The following is an 8197-nucleotide window of genomic DNA, read 5'->3' on the forward strand; positions in this document are numbered from 1 at the left end:
ACATAGATATTGAGATAAGCCAAAACAGATAGAGACAACATATATATGTGTGTGTGTATATATATATATATATAGTGAATTCCTTGGAAATGTTTGTCACTTATGGTGTCTCAAACAGAAACTAGTTGGTTTGGTTCTGTTTGTGTTTGTGCTTGCAAATTCCTCTCCCTATCTACTTGATTCCTTTAATCTTATCTTACTAGGAAAATAATTACAAAAAAAAATAGGGTTAATTAAGGCACTGCAATTGTGTATGTGTATATATATATACGTATATATAGACGTACACAGACGGACACTGAGACATGGAGCGTGGGGTGTTCTCCTTTGCAAGACCCTTTTAGTATCCATCTGCCTTCATCACCTTCAACCTAGGTAGTGGATCGTCTCACATGAAAGACAAACACCTAAAAAGTATGGTGATCTTCTGACCTAGGAGTGCATGAGTTCTCTCAAAAACGAGGTGCAGGAAGAAGGAGAAGCACCTTCAAAGCGTGCGGCTTTCCTGAATGTGTCACCATCTGGCTGCAAAAGCATGGAGCTTTAGTGATATCTCCTGTTCTGAAGCACTGCTAGAGAGTAAAACAAACAAAAAGTGACCAAAAAGAAGTTATTAAGTGGTAAGATGTCACACACTGGAAAGAATAAAGATAGCGAAGGTGCTATTTACAACAAAAAAGAAGGTCTCTTTGAATTGACAAATGCTTTGCAAGGAAGGATCTAAAGAGCTGGGATTTGTTATGTTATTTCATTAATTTTTTTTTCTTTTTTTTTCATTTTACTCATAAAACATATAACTAATGGGAAAAAAAGTTAGCCAAGCAAACCCTAATCATCAAATGAGATGGTGGCCCCCCCATAATTTAGGCATCTTTTCATCCACAGCCCAGCTTAGAAATTTCTCCCAAAGTTGAACAGTGATGTCTCAAGAAACAAACCATGTGAGTGGGGAGACTTATCTTTAAATCCAAATGGAGAAGTTTGCCTGTGCAATACCAAAAGTCAAAGCATCAAATCCAAAAGATCAAGAGCCCCTTCCTTTACAAAAGAACCAATGTGCAATTAAAAGATCAAGAGCCCCTTCCTTTACAAAGGAACCAATGTGCAATTATATATATATATATACATAGATGAAACTTAGCATGGACCTAGCTCTCAGAATAAAAGAATTCTGGTCGTGCCATAATTTTATTTTATTTTATTTTTTATCCTTGGAAGACAAGAATTTGTTTCCTTGACATTCCCACTGGGATTGATATGATCATGTCATGAACATATTTTGACGTTTTACACATATCAGGGTATATGATTTTTCTTCTTGTTCATATTCTCTTTCTCCTATCGATCAGACCAAACCCACATTTGTTCTGCTCTTGATGTTGGTTTGTATCCACTAGCTAGAATTATGTCTCAAAATTCTATCTACCCTATCATTTCCATGGGTTTTCAAAACTATTTTTCATCAATGAACAGATCGAGAGGAAGCCTTACAGTTCCTGCAAAGAAAAGGAGATTAAAGGAGCCCAAATGATTGAGCTGGTGATGAGCTTCATATTAGCTAGTAACCATTCAATTGGTTATAGAATATAATGGAGTTTTATTCCACTTTTCTCTCATCTTACGAAAACATATATATAGTTAATACTATTCCAACTCATCTAGCTTTTTTCATTTTCTATCTTTTTGTAAATCATTTTCATATTAAATATTGTGGTTGAATGATCAGAAATTAGTGAATTAAACATTCAATCACGTGTAAAAGTACTTGGATAAAATAATTAATTTACCACATGCAATTAAATAAATAAAAAAACACTCAGAAAATAAAAGATATCATAGTGTCGTCTCTTACAAGTCTTTATGATAAATTATAGAAAGCAGGAGTGTAAGGTATAATTTTCTATCCTTTTTGCAGGCACAACTGACATAAAGATGTTATTCACTTTGATTTCGAACTGGTAGGGTGACTCTCGCCTTCACCTTATAATAAATTGGCATAATTGAGTGAAAAATACAAGACTTTTGATTTACTGATATCAGTCTATTTGGAATTGTGGTCCAAACGTGGCTAAAATTTATTTATTTTTAGATTATTTATTAATATCAAAATTAAATTTTAAAAATAAAAAAATATATATTATTTTAATATATTTTTAAAAAATTAATTTAAAAAATAACCCTCAAATATCATTTAGCTGGTATGTTTCCAGTACTAGTAGTTTCCCTGCCATTTTAGTTAAATAATTGTCCACACTGGTACTATGGTGTTTGTCAAGGAAGACGATGATAGGTGATTGAAGAACTGGAGGAATCATCGATCGACAATATTATGGGCCTATTACTTATAAATAGCAGCTGGCCTGTTGGGTATCTAATCCAATAGTTGGGCATGCAGATTTCTGGGCTATATATTTTTGCTTTTCTTCTCCAAGGGATAATATGGGGCCCATTGGATCCGATAACAACTAGCATGGTTCTGGGACCCAAGGGCCTGTTTAGTTATGTAAAATAGTTTTTTATATATATATTTATATTTTTCCTTTTCCTTTTCACTGTTTTATGGTTCATTGAAGGTGAAAAGGGATATTTTGAGTTTTAAGAAGAGGTATTTCTTTCTAGTGTTCTCATGATATGTTTTGGAATTTGATAAATTTCTAAAATTCTTAAACTAATTTTTTTAATATATTTATCCAATCTTGAATAAACATAAAATGATAAAAAAAAAAATTTATAAACATTTCTACATTTCAAAATAATATTATGACAGATAAAAACATAGTTCATTAAATGGTATAATGTAATTCTATAATAAATTCAAGAAAAACAAGTGTTTTACGACCCTATTAACAAATTTCAATAACAAAAATGTGTTGATAACACTATATTCATCGCTATATCTTCGTATCAACTCCCTTCATCAAATATTTATGGCTTTGTAACACTTAATGAGTGTTTCTTCTATCATCCTTGTCAATGTTGTTATGCTGATAATGAATTGATAATGTTACATTACATGCTATTATTCTTTAAAAATACAATTACCATTACTTATTGGTTTCTAAACTTGATACCTGAAATTCTTGTAACTTTTAATTGAATACTTTATAATCTTGTCATGATATTTACATGTAATACTTAATCATATAACCTATGAAAAAAGTATTTGATATTATAGAATGGCTCTTGAAAAGTTAGTGATGTTACAAAACTTAATGATGTGTGAGATAATCAAACAAAACATTAAGGAACAAATTATAGTATTTGTTTGATTTAATGGTCTTATGCTTCTCTTCAAATATATAAAATATATAGCAACATAAAAGAGGAGGTCATTGCCTTTCAAAATTTTAATTTAATATATATTATTGTAGGGGAATCTCAACGTGTTGATTTTGATTTATAAAAATAAAATTTTAAAAAAAATATTATTTAGTTGTAGATAACTAAAAATTCTAACTAGTTTTTCAATTATTCTAGGTATAAGGTTGATTATGTTAAAAGAAAGATGAAAATCAACTTAAATTATCCCACCTATAATAAGTTGTATTGTGTTTGTTTTTAATTGTCACAACTCCATTTTTATCCTTTTATTTTAATTTTTTTATTTCCTAAACAATAAAAAAAAAGTAAAAATATGATGATGAAAAAAACAAATAAAAAAATAAAATAAATGGAGAATGAATTAAAATTTGGGTTAACACAACATAAATCAGAAGTTTGAGACTTAATTAAACTTGGGAGTAGTTTTATTAATCAAATCAAGAGCTTGATTGGAGAATTAATAAGTTTGGGGACTTAATTGAACTTGAAATTAGTTTAATTAATGAAATCACGGCCTTAATTGAAGAAATATCAAAGTTTGGGGCTTTCTTACAAAGCTTTCAAAACGTCAAGGACCAAAATGCAAAGGGCCATCAATACTGTTCATCTTCTTCACCCGACCGTAAAAAAAAAAAAAACCGGATGCCCAACGATGCATCGCCATTACTCCTGCAATAACAGTCACTTTACTACCTGGGTAATGGTGTGGCATTCTCTGGCTATAAAAGCCAGAGAAAGAAAGCAGAAAGAAGGGGACGGAAAAAAAAATATACAGAGAAGGGGAGTAAACGCAGAGAGTCCAGAAAGCAAAGGAAAACTAAAACAGAGAAGAGGAAGCAGTGTTGGTGGAACAGCCCTTCCACACTGTCATCTTCGTCTGCAACTGCAAGCAGCAGATTCCAGGAACCAGGGTGATTTATTTTTCTTTAAGAACAGAGGCAAAGAGAAGACGAGGGGGAGAGAACTAGAGGAAATAGTGGGCACATTAGGAGAACAGAGAGAAAAGAAAAAACCAGAGGAAAAGTAAACAAAGGGAGGAACAGCACGCCATCGCCTTCATCCTGCTCCCAGGTTAGTGTCTCTAGTTTTGCAAAATAATTCTCCAACATTGTGCATTAAAAATTTAATTACATGGTGACTGTAGCAATTGGCGGGTAAAGACCGCATGCTAACTGGCTGGGGCCAGTGACGAGGCTAGTCCAATTTATACGGACTGAGCTAAATTTAATTTTAAAAAATAAAAACAAGTAAAAAAATATATGTATAAAAAAATAAAATATTTATTTAAATTTATTTTATTATTATAGTTTTTTTGTTATGTAATATTTATCAATGTTAGAGTTAAAAGTATTTATAGTTGAATATTTAATAACGTCAGAATCAGTAATATTACAAGCAAATTATTATAACATAAACCAATAAATTTTTAATAATTTAAAACAAAATCAGCAATGTACTTTACATCATGTTGGGTGTGTTAGGGTGTTAATATATTTTTTAGCCACAACTATTCTCAAACCATAAAATCTTTGTTGACCAATTAGGGTCTTTAATAATCATAATAATAGATAACAACTTCTTAAACATACATTTCCCAAAAAAAACAAGATGCTAGAAATTTTTTTTTATTATTATTATTTTTAAAAATCATCATGGGGTGCGATATTAAAAATAAAAAATAGCTATTGTATATACATGCTAATATTTTTTCTAAAACTAATACATGGAATTTTAATTCTCAACTATCTAAGCTCGAGCTATAAAACATTCTTTAGCTTTCTATAATTTTAATGATTTCATCTTCGCTTTTAAGCTCACAACATTATGTTTATATAAAATACCACTTCATATTTTTCTCCATTTCAGCCAATTTAATCCTTCATCATAATCCTAAGCATTATGATTGGCTCATTCTCCTTAGAGCCCTCTAGAAAGAAGCTACGTAATCAAAGTTGTCCTTGATTCCAAGCCGACAAACTGAGTCCTCTTCCATTCTGGTTCCTGTAAAATCACTATGTTAGGCTTCTGCAAAGACATTAGCTCTTTCAGATATCTTCTGGTTGTAGGGATATTCATACCCCTATCAAGGAGATAACTTTCATCGGAGAGGGTCTTTTTGCCGCCTTTCTTCGGTGGCTACTCTTTTCCCTCAGTTCCTTTTTCTGCTCATTCTAGCCGCCTTATTGGGGGATTTTATTTCGGTTGATGGACCTCCGCATTTCCTTCCGACCTCTACCCATTCATCTTTCTTGGGCACTCCTTTGAGTCTTATATGATTTGATGACTCAGTCTTCACCCCAAGCCGATCTTGCCCATAGCCAAGAAAGTGACGATTAGGTCCTTCCCCTTGCCCCAAGCCGATCTTGCCCATATCCAAGAAAGTGACGATTAGATATTTAATTTTTCAAAATAACTCGAAAACATATTTCTTTTCATATCATTTTTCTAGTCCATAAATGTATTTTCACTTAATATCATTACCCATCCCTGAGGGCATGATTTATATGATATCATTTTCTCATATTGAAGATATAGTTTATAATTATATACAATTAAAAAAAAATATTTTTCATTAATTACATATTTTTATAATAAGTAACCAAATTAAACAAAAAATTTATTTCTCATCATGCACACATTTCCAAAATATACTTCATTCGGAAATATAAACAATTACACAAAATGCTTCTTTAATTAAAAGGAAGTTAGGTGATGAATGTATACCTAAGGCTCCTATGGAATGTGATTCTGGTTGCATTTTTAATATCCTTCTTGAATTTCAAAAAATTCAAAAAGAATATCCTATTTTATATACAATTTTATTTGATCTATTTATAACTTTTACTAAATCATCATCCTCCATTTTTATTATATAATTTAATGTCTAACAATATCATCATCTATTTTTATAATACCATTGAATGACCAATTATATCATCGTTTATGTTCACAATATAATTAAATATCCAATACTTTTTTATATTAATCATGTTATAAATAATTTGATATTTCACATCATATTTTTCTTAATTTATCATTGAAGACTTAGTAGCTAGTATATAAATCCTTCTTTGACATCTAGTAAACTATCAACAAGGTTGTCAATTTTCCATTTAATAAGTCTACTTCCCTTCATACAAGTTATCAAACACTTAAATTGCTAGAGTTGGATTCCTAATTTATTGATTTTGGGTTTGTTAATTTATTGTACTTGACCAATTTACTTTAAAAGAAATATTTGGTAAAATTCAACACATCATATTTCTTTTAAAAAAAAAACTAATTTGTTTTTAAAAAATTAAAATAGGATGCCTCTACTTTCAACCAAAGAAAAAAATTTAAAAACATATAATCAATTATTAAATTGTTTTGTTAATGCTACAACATAATACTATAATCAAATCACAACACAATAATAATCAATCTAAAATCCCTACTAATTATAAGAAGAAGAAAAATATTGTGCATTTACCCAATAAATATTATTCATTATAATAATGTAGTGATGAATCTATCCTTCAATCATAAAACCTTTAAACTAGGCATTGTGGACAAAATAACTTGATTAGTACTTAAAAATATATTTTTATCAAGGTTTTATATCATCATTTTGCATTTGAAGTATCGATAACTCCTTAACTACAACATGTTTTATAATAACATATTTAATAATATAAGATACCTTTAATTTATGGTAAATGTTTGATTAGTACTTAAAAGTATATTTCTATCAAGGTTTTATATTATCATTTTGCACTTGAAGTGTCAATAACTCTTTAACTAAAGCATATTTTATAATAACATATCTAATAATATAAGATACTTTTAATTTGTGGTAAATATTTATTTTAAATGCAGGTCTATCACATAAATAAGAGATCGATTGATGAGTTTAAGAACTGAAATTGAAAGGAAAAAGAGATGGCCAAATTTAGAAAAGATATGTCGGTGCAGTCCAAACCGAAACACTATTCGGTAATTGGGTCATAATAGAGCTGTAGATCTTGGATTTAGGTCTACTTTATATGGATGCAAAGGTAAGACATAAACCTACAACTTTCATAGGAGCCCAAGATTCACTAAGGTCATTTTCAATTCCAAATTGTAGCAACAATGAAGAAGTCTGAATCTGTCCTGCAGCCCAAATACTGTTTAGTATTTAGCCCATATCTGGAGTTTTAGAGGTCCAAATGACCTCCAATTTTTTCCTTGGAAAGCTGAGATAATTTCTTACAACTTTCATGTTTTAAAGTGGTTCCAATTCTGACGTTATCAATGATATTTTGGGCAAACAAGAGAAGATAAGAATTGTCACCAAGTCAAGAGTTGGTCACCCACTCATCAATTAGTCATCAAATTAATAGTTCTCAATTTTGGCCTATAAAAAGAGGCATTTGTCATGCATTTAGGCATTTTGGTCTCTAGATCAAGATCATGCTCTTGCTTTCTATCTTTGTATTTTTGTAATGTTTAAGTTTTATTTTCATTAATATCTTATTTATGCTATTCATTTCTTTTCCTTTACTTAGTTAACTTTTATCTTATTTATGTTCTTATTTTTTTTTTTTTTTTTTGTTTTTTTCATTACGTTTAGTTAAGTTTATTATGTCAAGGTGAAAAGGTTATACTAATAGTGTAAGAATAAGTATAGTTTAAACTTAACATGGATTTTAGTGTTTGATACTAACATGTTTTATATTTGTTATCTTGTTCACTCTTTAATACTTTGCTTATTAAATGACTAATCTAGATTTATGTTATATAACACTTGGTACAACAAATGTTTGGCACTTGGTACATCAAATGTTTGGCACTTTCATAGCCCATAATATAACCGATAACCGACACCTGAGCTATGAAAGGAACTTGATTTGTT

This window comes from Populus euphratica, unplaced genomic scaffold (genome assembly GCF_000495115.2).
Source record: "Populus euphratica unplaced genomic scaffold, PopEup_1.0 scaffold114.1, whole genome shotgun sequence".
Lineage (NCBI taxonomy): Eukaryota > Viridiplantae > Streptophyta > Magnoliopsida > Malpighiales > Salicaceae > Populus > Populus euphratica.